This window comes from Erythrolamprus reginae, chromosome 2 (genome assembly GCF_031021105.1).
Source record: "Erythrolamprus reginae isolate rEryReg1 chromosome 2, rEryReg1.hap1, whole genome shotgun sequence".
NCBI classification, from domain to species: domain Eukaryota; kingdom Metazoa; phylum Chordata; class Lepidosauria; order Squamata; family Dipsadidae; genus Erythrolamprus; species Erythrolamprus reginae.
Window position 1 is genome coordinate 227,946,610 of NC_091951.1, and position 15,808 is coordinate 227,962,417.

General features: G+C 39.0%; 1 protein-coding gene across 1 annotated transcript in view; it reads left to right on the forward strand.

Moving 5' to 3' along the window:
• The first annotated feature begins 7,199 nt into the window (after nt 1–7,199).
• Nucleotides 7,200–15,808, forward strand: part of LOC139162108 (low-density lipoprotein receptor-related protein 4-like) — a 98,743-nt gene continuing 90,134 nt past the window's right edge. Inside the window, exon 1 of the mRNA XM_070742144.1 lies at nt 7,200–7,359. The gene's annotated coding sequence lies outside the window, so the exon portion shown is untranslated. The remainder of the gene's footprint in view (nt 7,360–15,808) is intronic.

Genomic DNA, 15,808 nt, shown 5'->3' on the forward strand with positions numbered 1-15,808 from the left:
CCTGTCCCTATGCCCTACACCTAACGTTTGAGTAGGCATTATAGGGGTTTTGGGGGGAGGAAACCCAGCTAACTCTTTCTGTTAAGAACCTTTGGCCAGCTGCAAAACATTCAACCTTGATTCTGCTGTACTCAGAAGTGATGTATGTAAATGATATTCTCTACTGACAGGTCACCACATTGTCAATAAACCCCAGGCAATAACTCCATCCTGGACAACACAGCTGCCAACAAAACCCTTCCATGAAAAGAAAACTCTGGCACCCATCAAAATCCACACAAAGAAACCTGTCACTAAAAAGGCTCATGTGCAACCACAGACAAAACACAAGAGTACTACTGTTACTGTCTCTAAAAGTGCAACAACAACTACTACTACGCAGATCCGTACTTCAAGAAGAAGGCAAAAACCTACATGACCTGCAGCAGGGATATGGCATCACCCCTTTCTGGTGCAGGGGGTCAAACAAAATGGCTTGGGGTCACATGCTTGTAACAGTGACACCTGCAACATGAGAGGAGACTGTACTGTGGAAAACCATAGAATAAGGTGCAGTTGCATGTTGGGATATAGTGGTGACTACTGCGAAAAAGAGAAACCAAGGTCTATGGCTGGTTCCGTTGTTTTGAGTATCATTACTGTCTTACTACTTGTTATGGGAGCTGCAGGGATCTTTATCTACTTTCGGAGGCAAAGATCACGTCTAAGGTAACTTTGGTTATCCTCTTTCCTTCTTTCAAATTAACCCATGTTCAGTGGGGAAAATAGGCAGGTGCAATACATTTCTCTGCTTCCAGATCTATCTTGGAATTAATGTCTGTTTTTCTGTATTTCCCCTTTAAAGGACTAACATTTTGGGATTAACGACAATTGGTGTTTGACGTTAGAGTGTAATTCTACTAACCGTAACTTCGTCACTCTCTTTTTATTTTTATTTATTTATTTTATTTATTTTGTCAAACAATTATAAGGTGGTAATTTGTACAAATAAAACATTAGATAAGTAATAATAAAAAAGTAACAAAAGAAGACAATAGGACAGGGACGGTAGGCACAGTGGTGCGCTTATGCACGCCCCTTACAGACCTCTTAGAAAGGGGGAGAGGTCGATTGTAGATAGTCTAAGGTTAAAGGTTTTGGGGTTAGAAGTAGAAACCACAGAATCAGGTAGTGCATTCCAGGCGTTGGTTACTCTGTTGCTGAAGTCGTATTTTTTTGCAGTCAATTTTGGAGCGGTTGATATTTAGTTGAAATCAATTTCATGCTCGTATGTTGTTGCGGTTGAAGGTGAAGTAGTCATTAACAGGTAGGACATTTTGGTATATGATTTTATGAACTATAATTAAGTCGGAACGGACACGACGGAGTTGTAAGTTGTCTATTCTATACAATGCTTACTGTATTTATATTGCATTTTTCTGCAAGGAATTTGGGATGGGTGGCATTTAAAATAAATTGTACTACCTTGCTCTATTGGTCAAGTGAATCCTGCCTGATAAGATTCTTCACATGTGCTACCGATTGCATTTTTAGTGCTACTTGAGTAGATATTCATCTAGTTAGGAGTGCATTTGCTGCTAGAAAGTATGACGCTATAAATTTGGAGGTAGACCACCCAGCAAGCAGAAAGTTATACTAAGCATTATGAAGACTAAATAGGCCTGAGATTGTCTGTTGAAGCTCTTGGAATGCTATCTAATTCAAAACCCAGTCCTATCCAGTCAGTATACTTGCACTTAGAGCATATACACCAAAGACAAATTCCTTGTGTGTCCAATCACACTTGGCCAATAAAGAATTCTACTGTACTGTACTGTATTCTACCCTACCCTACCCTATTCTACTCTATTCTATTCTATTTTCAGGTGACTGTTGACTTATGACAATAAACGTTTAGTTTCATGTTGAATGTGACCCATGTATCTGAGGGGCCTAGGAGGCAAGGTTTTTCTGTCACGGCACCTATCCTATAGAATTCAATATAGGAGATTCAACAGACCCCAACCTTGTTAGACTTTGAAGACTTTGAAGTCCTGACTGTTCACTCAGGTCCAAGATGTTAGCTGAGTTTTTCCTAGGAATAGAATAGAATAAGGTGGATTTCTAGAGGCAAGCTGTTCCACTGGTTAATTGTCCTCACTGTTAAGAAGTTTCTCCCTAATTCCAGGTTGCTTCTCTCTTTGTTGAGTTTCCAACCATTATTTCTTGTCTTGCCCATTGGTGCTTTGGAGAATAATTTGACCCCTTATTCTTTGTGGCGGCCCTTCAAATACTGGAATATTGTTATCATGTCACCCTAATTCTTTTTTTTTTAGATTAACCAAACCCAAATCCTGAAGTTGTTCTTCCTATGTTTTAGTCTCCAGATGACATGAGATTTAGTCTCATCTTAGTTGCTCTTCTCTGAACTTTCTCCGAAGTCTCAACATCTTTTTTGTAGTATGGTGACCAAAATCGGTTGCAATATTCCAGCTGTGATCTTACTAGGGTTTTTATAAAACAGTACTGATCTTGATTCTGTGCCTCTGTTTATACAGGAGGTGTTGCCTATGTTGGTATGCCTCAACTGTGTGTTTCGCTGTTCTTGATCTTTGGTTATTTTTGCTGTTGAACACATTGTAGTTCATGGAATATTGACCTATGTGTAGGACTATGAAGGTATCTTGAAATAAACAACAACTATGGTCTTTATGAGGCAGTTGCCAACATGATATTGGAAATGTGGTAATGGGACTAATGCTAATGTAAAATTACAACTCTGAAAAACAACCTGGCATTTAAACTGTTGTACACATTAGAATTCTGTCTCTCTTTCTCAAAGGGCATCCAGTACGGAATCTGATAAAACATTGGCCATCTACCAGAAGGATAACCAATCTGACAGCTTTGTTGAAGATGAAACGTGCATCAATGCTGCTTATGACCCAGGCCAGGTAACAGCTTCTAACATTTTAAAGTCTTATTTCAGTCCCAAGCACATACACTTGGTAGCTTTCTCTATAATCTTGAATGAATTATAGCACCTTTATATTTAAATATAATTTAAATAATTTACTGCGGTCAGGAAGTAGGGAAAGCAAGTAGAATGCTTGGCTGCATAGCTAGAGGTATAACAAGCAGGAAGAGGGAGATGGTGATCCCACTGTATAGAGCGCTGGTGAGACCACATTTGAAATACTGTGTTCAGTTCTGGAGACCTCACCTACAAAAAGATATTGACAAAATTGAACGGGTCCAAAGACGGGCTACAAGAATGGTGGAAGTTCTTAAGCATAAAACGTATCAGGAAAGACTTAATGAACACAATCTGTATAGTCTGGAGGACAGAAGGGAAAGGGGGGACATGATCGAAACATTTAAATATGTTAAAGGGTTAAATAAGGTCCGGGAGGGAAGTGTTTTTAATAGGAAAGTGAACACAAGAACAAGGGGGCACAATCTGAGGTGAGTTGGGGGAAAGATCAGAAGCAACATGAGAAAATATTGTTTTACTGAAAGAGTAGTAGATGCTTGGAACAAACTTCCAGCAGCCGTGGTTGGCAAATCCACAGTAACTGAATTTAAACATGCCTGAGATAAACATATATCCATCCTTAGATAAAATGTAGGAAATAGTACAAGAGCAGACTACATGGACCATGAGGTCTTTTTCTGCCGTCAATCTTCTATGTTTCTAAATATTTAAATATAATTTATAAATTTATAACATAATTTAAATATTTGAATATAATTTAAAATCAAGGATAGTAACCTGTGTGCAGTTTTTTTGAGTTGAAAAGTTTTAGAATCACAACCTTTCTTTCCCTATAGAAATTGATTTTGAGACTGATTGAAGGATAGTTTGCTATTTAAATTAACTGTGTCTTATTTTGCAAAGCTGGTAGAGTTTCTTTATAGATTGTGCTTGATGAGATAAAATGAGCATGCAAACACACACCCTGGCTGCAGGATCTTGCAAAATGAAGGGAAAAAATCTAAACAGGCAAAGAATATAATATAAAATGTTGACTTTTGGTTTTTCCCCCCAATAGGAAATGGTAACTCCTCTGACGACAAAGACAAGCACAGATTTGTAAGAAAAACGAACTATGTGAACTATAAACCTTTTTTCCAGCTGGAAACCAGCGATTGTGCAGAATTACAGAATGGGAATTTCTCAATGTCGTATTTATTATATTAACACTCAGTCTTTTACTGTTCATTTTAAATAGCATTTTTAAAAGCTATTTAAATAGCCTTTTAAAAGCCAGCTGAAAGTAGCAAACATGGAGAGATTCTGCTGATAGCATGAGTTGGATTCTGGTTTTACAGTCAGGTGGAGACCCAGTGAAATTAATTGCAATCACTTCTAGAGGCCAAACAGCGTATCTGGATCTAGTCCTCAACTAGCAGCACTTACCCAGTTGGCAAGCTGTATAGTACTATGCCTAGAGTCACATATCAGCTTTGCAAATAAAGGATGATATATGATTGTATGAAAAACCGAATGCAAAATAAAGACTTTGGCTCAAATGATTTTAAGATCCTACAATAATTCAGCCCTTTGAATGATATGATTTGTGTCCCAGACCTGCTAAATTTTACTAATCCCTCTTTCACAGGCTTTTATGAATTCATGAGTTTAGATGCAAGACGCAATGCAAAGCATCTCTTGTGATTTTTCCCTTTCATTAAAATATCAAATAGCATTTGCTTTCATTTTTGCAGGTGTATTTTTTTGGAAAGATTTATATTTACACTGGTCGCTACTTTCCATTCTCCCTTAACGACTTACTGTGGTTTAAGTGGAAAATTCTTTGAAAAATTCCATTTCCCTCTACTGAACAGTTTGTAGCATAGTTTTTCCCCCTGCTTGTATGCGTATTGAAGTAAACCCAGAGACAGGGCTAGGTGAAAGATGGTTCCTTTATTCAGCTCTTAAAGGTAAGTGACACTCAGCGGATACCGTCTGCTCTACCTGGGAGAAACCGCTCCTTTTATATATTTGCGGTTCCCGCCAGAGAGAGAGCAGCCGCGTCTGAGCCAATCAGGAGCGACTTCCTGATTCTCGCTCAGACAGCGTTTCCACACGGAACCAACTATTTACAAGGATACAACACATATGGATTCTGTTGACTAAAAAGGTTCTAACATTTCTATTTAGAGATAAGGATATATATGTGTATGTGTGTTTGTGTGTTTGTATAGCCGGAACAACACTTTTTGGCTGGTAGAACCTGGTCTTCCTTTCTCTTTTCTTCTTAGAGCCTTTGGCACTGAGTAGCATTGTCCCATCATGAAATCTTGGGTGGGTTTTCCAGTTCTTCCACTAATGACTGCTTCATGGCTCTTCATTGAATTAGCAACATTCCTGGGAATTTTTGCCTAGGCCAACTCAGGATCATCATGTAGCATTGCTCTTTAAAACAAGCAACACTGTTTAGTTCCATTTTGGGTTGCCAGCACAGCACAGTTCTCTTTCCTAACAAGCTTATAATGTGAGTAGATACAGCTTCATTGCAGAAGAATAGGTGATTTGGTGAATGAAGAAGAGGGGATTTTTCTCTCCAACTTTATTATCAATCCATAGCGGCATCAAACTACACAGTTGGTAGAAGATTGTAAAGCATTGCCAGGAGGGGGGGAATATGGAAGAAAACACCACATTTTAAACATAAATACTCTAGAAAATGTCCACAGATACTTTACTAGAAGAGCCCTCCATTGCTCTTCTCGCAACAGAATACCCTATGCAACTAGACATACAATCCTAGGTTTAGAAAACTTAGAACTACGTCATCTAAAACACGACCTAAGCATAGCCCATAAAATCATCTGCTACAATGTCCTTCCTGTCAACAGCTACTTCAGCTTCAATCACAAAAGCACTTGAGCACATAACAGATACAAACTTAAAGCAAACCTTTCTAAACTCGACTGCTGGAAATACGACTTTGGTAACCGATTAGTTGATACATGGAACTCACTACTAGTCCCTGTAGTATCATCACCTAACCCCAAAACTTTACTCTTAGACTATCCACTCTCCTGATTCCTAAGAGGTCAGTAAGGGGCGTGCATAAGTACACCAGAGTGCCTTCCATCCCCTCTCCTAATGTTTCTCTTTTACTAGTATCATGAATATAAATATTATTATATCTTTGTATACTACCAATACGTACTCGACAAAACAAACAAACAAATGAATAAAATACTTCTTGTGGGCATTACCGGAAGTAGGATTTTCACCCTCGGTTGACCCTAACAAAGTAGCATCAGTGTTATGCTCAGCATGTATAGTTTCTCCTATGAAACCAGCCTTGCCTGTGAAAGTACACAACTATATATTTGAAGAGCTTACACCGTCCAATTAAATGTTCTTTATTGGAAAAAGGCATAAAAGTGCATCTGCCCTGCCCTTTCTTTTGTCTACAAGATGCTTTCAAAGTATAAGAACAATTCCAGAGTTCACTTCCTTATTGACTTACCGTTGTTAGCATGGGACCATCGGTTGCTTGGTATGGAAATAGGCAACAATTATTAGAGAATCTTTTCATGATCAGTATTTATATACTTTATTTTATTTTTATTATTTATTTATTTATTTATTTTGTCGAACAAGTATAGGATTGTAGTTTGTATAAGCATAACATAAGTAGTAAATAATGATAAAAGAAGACAATAGGACAGGGACGGTAGGCACAATGGTATGCTTATGCACGCAGTGTGATGGAAGTGATCCTGTTCTACTCAAACATGTTTTGTAAGTGCACTGCTATTAGAGTACTGGTCTTTTCCAGTCATGTGAGGTGGCTTGGGAGCTGCACTGTGTTGGTATTACAACTTTAGTACATTTCCAATGCTAATGTCCATCTATTGATTGTCTTGCTAAGTAGTCCTCCCTCTTGAGCATGAATGAATAGATTAGAATTGTTACTGTTTTAACGCTGACATAAACCCCATCCATGTAAAATTGTTAAGATTGTTTTACTATCAAGGAAGTGCTGTTTTAATACTTCATCATTGTCCACACCCACCTTGCTCCTGGGATACAAATGCAAATGTTGGTTTAAGCAAAGCACAGTAAACAGAAAGAAAGGATTAGTCTTAATCCTTAGCTCCCGGTGACCAATTAGAGCCCACAGGGTTGGCTTTCTTTGGGTCCCGTCGACTAAGCAATGTTGGCTGGTAGGGCCGTGGGGAAGGGCCTTCTCTGTGGTGGCACCGGCTCTCTGGAACCATCTACCCACCAAGATCCATACTGCTCCCACCCTACTGGCTTTCCGAAAAGCCTTGAAAACCTGGCTTTGCTGGCAGGCCTGGAGACTGTGAGCAATTGATGCCACTTTATTTCTGGCCATAGTGAGATTGTATGACATGGTATGATTCTAATTATGGAATTTAAATATTATTTTTATTGTTGTAAGCCACCCAGAGTCCTTCGGGAGTGGACGGCATAAAAAATAAGTAAGTAAGTAAGTGAGTGAGTAAGTAAGTGAGTAAGTAAGTAAACAAGTCCTTAGTCCTAGCAGAAATGCTGGTTGAGTGTAGTATATTTAGCCTTGCGAGGACTATTCTTAGATATTTTATTCAGTTAGTTAGTTAGTTTGTCAAAGATATACAAGATAACAGATATAAGTTTATACATGGACATGAACACAGAAAATGAGTACCCTGTTTCCCCGAAAATAAGACAGCGTCTTATATTAATTTTTGCTCCCAAAGATGTGCTACGTCTTATTTTCAGGAGATGTCTTATTTTTTTTTCAGTGAAGAAGAATTCACATTTATTGCTGAACAACAAAAAAAGAACATTCATTATATACTGTACAGTAGTTGTCATCACAAACCAGCATAACCAGACAAACTGAATCCTATCAAGAATTTCTTACTACTACCGTACCATTATTTCCATGTACAACAATTATACTTTCTTCAAACATATGTTATATATGTTCTGTTCTGGAATGCTGCGAAACAGAACGTCTCCTACGTCTTATATTAGGCAATTCTATGAAACCTCTCCTATGTCTTACTTTCGGGGGTGACTTATTTTCGGGGAAACAGGGTACAAATAAATGGGGACAATAGGACAGGGATGGTAGGCATGCTGGTGCACTTATGCACGCCCACTTACAGACCGCTTAGAATGGGGTGAGGTCCACGGTAGATAGTTTAAGGTTAGATCTATGGGGATTTGAGGATGTAACAAGAGAGTCAGGTAGTGCATTCCAGGCATACCAAGACTGTCGCGTGCTATCTCTGGTTTAAAAAGGGTTTAAACCAGTAAGTCACATTAAAAGAAAAAAAACCAGTTGACTGTAGAACTTAGTATGAGCTACTTAGCCATCTTAGCTACTTAACATGGGTTCACTCTCCCAAAAGGAAGGGGAACTCTCCTTGAATACCTGGCCCACAACCCCAGGATTTTTGGGCATGTATTTTTCTCAATCCCATTTTCTATTAGAGGAGTTGATTTAATTAGAGGTGTTTAAATTGGGCTGTTTGTACATGAAACATAGGTGCATTTTTGCCAAGCTATAGGTAATTTCCCCCTTCTCTCAGCCCTTTTCCCTGCCTCTCCTGCCAGAGGATAACCCGATGCTTTTAACAGTGGGCATCTTCTACTATCAAGGCAAAATGATTCTGCGTTACCAACATTTTATTCAGAATTCTTATGAATGAATGAGAGAGACTTATGCCTGTGGTATACGAGGGGCATATTTCAGCTGAGCTGCTATCAGATCCAAAATCCATTGACTTTGGACTCCTGCCAGTTATGTAACTCTAAAAAAAATCTATTAACAACACACAAGGATTCTTTTTGTTTACAAGCATCTGATATCTCCGGGACCGCCTTCTGCCACACAAATCCCAGCGACCGATTAGGTCCCACAGAGTTGGCCTTCTCCAGGTCCCGTCGACTAAACAATGTCGCTTGGGGGGTCCCAGGGGAAGAGCCTTCTCTGTGGTGGCCCCGACTCTCTGGAACCAGCTCCCCCCGGAGATTAGAACTGCCCCCACCCTCCTTGACTTTCGTAAACTTCTTAAAACTCACCTTTGCCGCCAGGCATGGGGGAATTGAGATATCTCCCTCGGGCCTATGCAATTTATGTATGGTATGTTTGTGTGTATGTCTGCTTAATAACGGGGTTTTTTAAATGTTTTTAAATTACTAGATTTGTAAATTGTTTTATTGCTGTTGTGAGCCGCCCCGAGTCTGCGGAGAGGGGCATCATACCAATCTAATAAATAGATAGATAGATAGATAGATAGATAGATAGATAGATAGATAGATAGATAGATAGATAGATAGATAGATAGATAGATAGATAGATACTACTTTTAATGCTACCCTGGGGTTGGACTAGGAATTACTAAGGGAAGTTGAAAATAATGTGTGTAGCTACAAAAACATGTTTTTCCATAAAGGAAGAAGGCTTTTAAAAAGCAATGAGTATATGGCTGTGATAATGCCTCAGTATTAAAACAAAAGTGATTTTTAGAATTCAACATTTTCTTCTTTTACAATATATCCATTTTGCAGGTTATAGCCATGTGACAGTCCAAACTGAAAGCCTTTGAGGTAGCAGAGGATTAAACTTATCCATTTGTCTATTCTGTGATAGTAACAAGACCAGGAGTCAGTGTATTTCTTAGCATTTGAGTGTGAGACAAGTTGAGGAAAGGTGGGAGTGTTATGTGGAGGATCTAAGATGGAGACACACTGCTTATTTTCCATTATTGTGGTTGCCATCCCAAACATGCATACCTTTGTCTAGAAAGCTTACAACTACAACACCTTAAACATGATCTAAGTATTGCCCACAAGATCATATGTTGCAACGTCCTGCCTGTCAACGACTACTTCAGCTTCAACCACAACAACACAAGAGCACACAACAGATACATGCTTAATATTAACTGCTCCAAATTTGACTGTAAAAAATAAGACTTTAGTAATCGAGTTGTCGAAGCATGGAACTCATTGCCGGATTCCGTAGTATCTTCCCCTAACCCACAACATTTTACCCTCAGACTATCCACAGTTGACCTCTCCAGATTCCTAAGAGGTCAATAAGGGGCATGCATATGTACACTAGCGTGCCTCCCGTCCCCTGTCCTATTGTCTCTCCTATATCTCATATATACTATTTTCTATTCTATTCTTCTTATACTACTCTCATTATATCCTCCTATTCTCTAATTGATATATTCTATTCCTAAATTTTCACTTCTATTCTTTCTCTAATATATTTTACTCGAGTATAACCTTTATAACCTTCATTGTGTATTGTTGTGCATTGGACAAAATAAATAAAATAAATAAATAAATAAACAATGCAATTGACTTTATGAAGTCACATGTCTGCAGCACTCTTTTTACTGTCCCTTCTTGGATATGGTTTCTTAATTAAAAGTGGAGGCTTACCTATACCTTCTCGGTACTTTGCCTTTACTTGAACCAGTCATTATTTTCATATTTTGGGAAGCTGAATTTAAAATCCATTACAAGCCAGAAGTGTCAACCACTCTTGCTCCGAAGAACGGAGTTTATCTCTTTATCCCTGGTTTAATCAGCTACAGGGAAAGAAGGAAGTATGATGGCAATCTACTAATCCTTTACAGTGGCATGTAGAGATAAAGTCAATACACTCTGAGCGGAAAAAGGTAGGATTGTGCTGTAAACTCTGATTCCCACCCTACTTTTTGGTGATGCAGACATTAATGATAGGTTGGGGATCCTGCATTTATTTTTATGTGGAGTGTGGGAGCACTTTTGAAGTCAGGCAAGTTAATTCTGGGAACACTATCCATTTTTTCTCTGTTATTCAGGCTCAGTGCAACAGTACTTATCAAATCAGAAGGCTAATTTTTTTCCCCCATTTGCCACCTTTATCCCAGCTTGGGTTTTATATCTATTTTTTTTAAAAAAAACACAGGGTTTTATATCTATTTTTAAAAAACCAGCTCTTCTTTCAAGAGAAGACCTGCTTGACTTCTCTTTTTCCTTGATGTTCCAATTCAATGGTGAAAAAAAGTAAGATTCTACATTTAGGCAAGAAAAACCAAATGCACAGGTATAGAATACAGTAGATGGCACATGGCTCAATAGTAGTAACTCTCAGACAGATCTTGGAGTTCTAATCACTTAATTATGAGCCAGCAGTGTGCCGCAGCTTCCAAAAAACCAACATAGTTCTAGGCTGCATTAATAGAGGGATAGAATAAAGATCATGTGAAATGTTAATACCACTTTATAATGCCTTGGTAAGATCATACTTGGAATAATGCATCCAGTTTTGGTTGCTACAATGTAAAAAAAATATATTAAGAGTGTAGAGAAGAGCAACAAAGATGATTAGGGGAGTGGAGGCTAAAATATATAAAGAACATTTGCTGGAATTCAATTTATCTAGTGAAAAGAAGGACTAGGGGTGACATGATAGCAATGTTCTAATATCACAGTGGATGCCACAAAGAAGAGGGAGCTGGGCTATTCTCCAAAGCATCTGAAGGCAGGACAAGAAGCCGGGGCCCAGGGGAAAAGCCTTCTCTGTGGTGGCCCCGGCCCTGTGGAACCAACTCCCCCCGGACATTAGAATTGCCCCCACCCTCTTTGCCTTTCGTAAGCTCCTTAAAACCCACCTCTGCCGTCAGGCATGGGGGAACTGAGATATTCTTTCCCCCTAGGCCTTTACAATTCATGTACGGTATGTTTGTATGTATGGATGTTTGGTTTTACAATAAGGTTTTTTTAGTTGTTTTAGTATTGGATTTATATGCTGTTTTTTGTTACTGTTGTTAGCCGCCCCGAGTCTACGGAGAGGGGCAGCATACAAATCCAATAAATAGAATAAAATAAATAAAATAAATAAATAATCAAAGAGAAAAGCAACCTAGAACTTGGGAGAAATTTCCTAACAGAACAATTAATGAGTGGAACAGATTGCCTGCAGAAATTGTGAATGCACTGGAAATTTTAAAGAAGAGATTGGACAACTGTTTGTCTAAAATGGTATAGGGTTTCCTGCTTGATCTGGGGGTTGGACTAGAAGACCTTCAAGATCCCTTTCAACTCTGTGATTCTGTTCTGTTCTATTTCTGTCCTGTCCTGTCCCTATCCCTCTCCCTATTCTACTCTAGCCAATGTTATCGTTCACAGCCACCTTTTTTCTTCTATGATCCTGCACCTGGGAATAAGAATTAGCAGCCAACATTACTTCTGAATCAAGGCTTCCGATCGTGGTGTTAGTGTCTTAGCGACATAGTTCTGCGATGGGAAGGAGAGAAGTAGGGGGAAGATACCAAAAGTGAGGCCCAAACAGACTTTCTGGGTCTTTCAAAAGGGGGAGAAAAAAGGGGGAAAAGTGTCTTATTCCAGATTTACCTCTTTGCATTTACCAATGATGCTTCCCTGGAGCATCCGGAAGACGAAACAGCCTTTTCCCAAGGCTGAAAATTAGCTGCCCATCATGCGCACGCACACTGAAACTAAAACATGTCTCACGTGCCCTCTGATATGGCTGCATGTGCCACTGTGGACCGTGTGCCATAGGTGGCCATCACAGGCATATATAATAGTACCTTAGTACTTGGCTGCTATAAAAATAATTAAATTTGGTACTTGACGCATTTTGATGCAAAACTTTTGTTGTGGTACTACTACTTGTTTGATACTCGGCATGCAAGCTAGAAGCTGTCAATCTTGGCTGCCTTGTGACTCGCTACCCTTTCTGGCCAAAACAAAGGATCGCTTGTTAAGTCACATGGTTTGCTTTCCACTGGTCATTTTAATACTTATCGCACCTCCCAAAACCAATTAACAACAAATACCGAGGTACCACTATACAGTATTTGTTTTGGTGCCTTTGAATCAGTCTTGACTCCTGACAACTGCCTGGACAGGTCCCTGAGGTTATCTTGGCAAAATTTCAGAAGTGGTTTGCCATTGTCTGCGTCCCAGGGCTGAGAGGGAGTGACTGGCCCAAGGTCATCCAGATGGCTTGGTACTTAAAGAAGGACTAGAACTAAACTTCTAGCTTCTAGTCTAAAGCTTTAAACCCTGCATAAAACTGGTTTTCCTTTTCAGCATAAAAAATTAGACTTACTGTACCTTTCTTTTAAATAATCCCAACATTGTTATACAAGCCCCCCTCTGTGTGTGTATGTGTGTGTGTATGTTTGTGTCTATTTGCCCCAATGCATGGCTTCAGAAATTGGAAGACAATTGAACCACATATGCCCTCATCAAAATAAATATAACTCCTACTGAACCATTATGAAATATGGAAATCAACTATATAATACAGTACTATACAATCTGTATAGTCTGGAAGACAGAAGGAAAAGGGGGGACATGTTCGAAACATTTAAATATGTTAAAGGGTCAAATAAGGTCCAGGAGAGAAGTGCTTTTAATAGGAAAGTGAACACAAGAACAAGGGGGCACAATCTGAAGTTAGTTGGGGGAAAGATCAAAAGCAACATGAGAAAATATTATTTCACTGAAAGAGTAGTAGATCCTTGGAACAAACTCCCAGCAGACGTGGTAGATAAATCCACAGTAACTGAATTTAAACATGCCTGGGATAAACATCTAAGATAAAATACAGAAAATAGTATAAGTGCAGACTAGATGGACCATGAGGTCTTTTTCTGCCGTCAGTCTTCTATGTTTCTATGTTTACAACATAATGAACTAGAGAGGCAGAAAACTTGGCATTAAGGTGCTGATGTCTGTGGGTGAGTGGTGTGCATTGGCCACTGCTGCAGAATCGGCCAGCCAGCTGTTTAGTTGTTGGATAATTAAGGTTAGACAGCATGTTCCTTTCCAGGTTCCTTTTCTCAGTTGTTTTGAGATTTGGAAAAGCCCCACCTTGCATCATTGCAATTGTACAATGCCTGCATTCGAAAAATGTAATAGCTGGTAAAATATTAACATGGCATAACTGCACGGTGTTCACAGAAATAGCACAACACTGCCACTTTTCTTTTGGGACTTTTGACTGCCCTTTCCACTTACTTTATCTTTATATACCATCTTTTATATTTTATCAAGGAAGCTGGAGACCTTTGCTCGAGGACGCTGAAGGCAGTGGTGGTGCAAGTTCTCATGTCTCTAAAGATGCAAAGTCGCTTCCTAAAGCAGTGTTTCCCAACCTTGGCAACTTGAAGATATTTGGACTTCAACTCCCAGAATTCCCCAGCCAGCATTTGCTGGCTGGGGAATTCTGGGAGTTGAAGTCCAAATATCTTTTTTTTTTAATTATTTTTTTTATTAATTTTTAACAAGTTTATATACACACAACATAAAACAGTGCATAGTGCAATGTGCCCACCACCCAGGCACACACACATTCCCCACCACCAAATCGGGGGTGTTCCTTGTATAGTCCACTTGACCCAAGAGCAATATATCTATTTACATATTATAGAATGATTCCAATTTATTTCTTGTAGCTTGGTCTCGGATTCTGCTCATCATATATCGTCTTACCTTGTCCCACCGTCCCATCAGTTGTCCCAACTCAGTTTCATTATCCGAATTTATCCTTTTATCCATTATTTCAAATTGAATATGGTCCACCATGTACCTATACCAATTTTGCATTGTCCATTTTGTCGCATCCTTCCAATTCAAAACTATTACTGCCTGAGCGCTTTCTATAGCTGCTTTTTTTATTTCTCTAAATTCTCCCATTGCTTTAGTACTGCCATTTCCTTAGTGATTGTCCATTGTATATTTAGCATTCTATTGATATCCTCTTTCACTTTTTGCCAAAATTCCTGCACTATCAAGCATTTCCAAAACATATGCATAAACACTCCTTTATCTTGACACCCATGCCAACAATTCCCCCTGACATTCTGCTGAAAGTGTGCGAGTTGAACGGGAGTAAAATACCACTTATGTAATATTTATATGAAGTCCAAATATCTTCAAGTTGCCAAGGTTGGGAAACACTGTCCTAAAGCTATCACCATCCAGCAGAAACTGATTGCCTTTTGAACTACAGAGGTTTTGACACTGTATTATTTATCCATCATCCATCACACAATATAGAAACATAGAAACATAGAAACATAGAAGACTATCCTATCCTATCCTGTACCCTTTTCTCCTTCCGCTTTGTCCCACAGAAGCCTCTCCTGTGCTGTCCCATTCTCTGCAGAGTTATTTTCAGGTTGGAAGGAGAAGTAGAACATTTAACTAATTAGCATAGGAGCATGTTAATAATATGTTTTTGCAGTCTGTCTACTTACTTGGAGATGAGTTTGATGATATTTGTGTTCCCTTACTTGTCTTTTCCTAATTGCACGACCTACAGATCTGTACAAAAGATCTGTTTGAAAACTAAAAGAAGTATTTGCTGTGTGAACAAGAAGGAGACAGGAAGGAGCTTGGCCCTGACTTAGCTATTTGCTACTGTGAAAGTAAAAGTGAAACTCCTCTCCTGTGCTTGTATTTTGCATTTGGAACAGATTTATTTTCAGGTGGGGAGGGGGAGTAGAACCTCTTAGCATCAGAGCATGTTAATAATAATATAGGAAATACTAATGCTGCTGTGGACATTTTGGAAAAAATCCTTTCTTATTGAGCACCTAACAGTTCATAGGCTTTATGGTTCTGGAGATTTTGTGATTACAACATGAGTGGTTTTTCGCTTTTATATACTGTATATAAACTAGGCAATTAAACTATGCCAATAACAATAGTATCAGAATAACAAAGGTTTCAAGGTTTCTAGTCTGAACACCGGCACAAGCAAAAGACCCTATACCAGTGATGGCAAACCTATGGCATGGGTGTCACAGGTGGCACGCG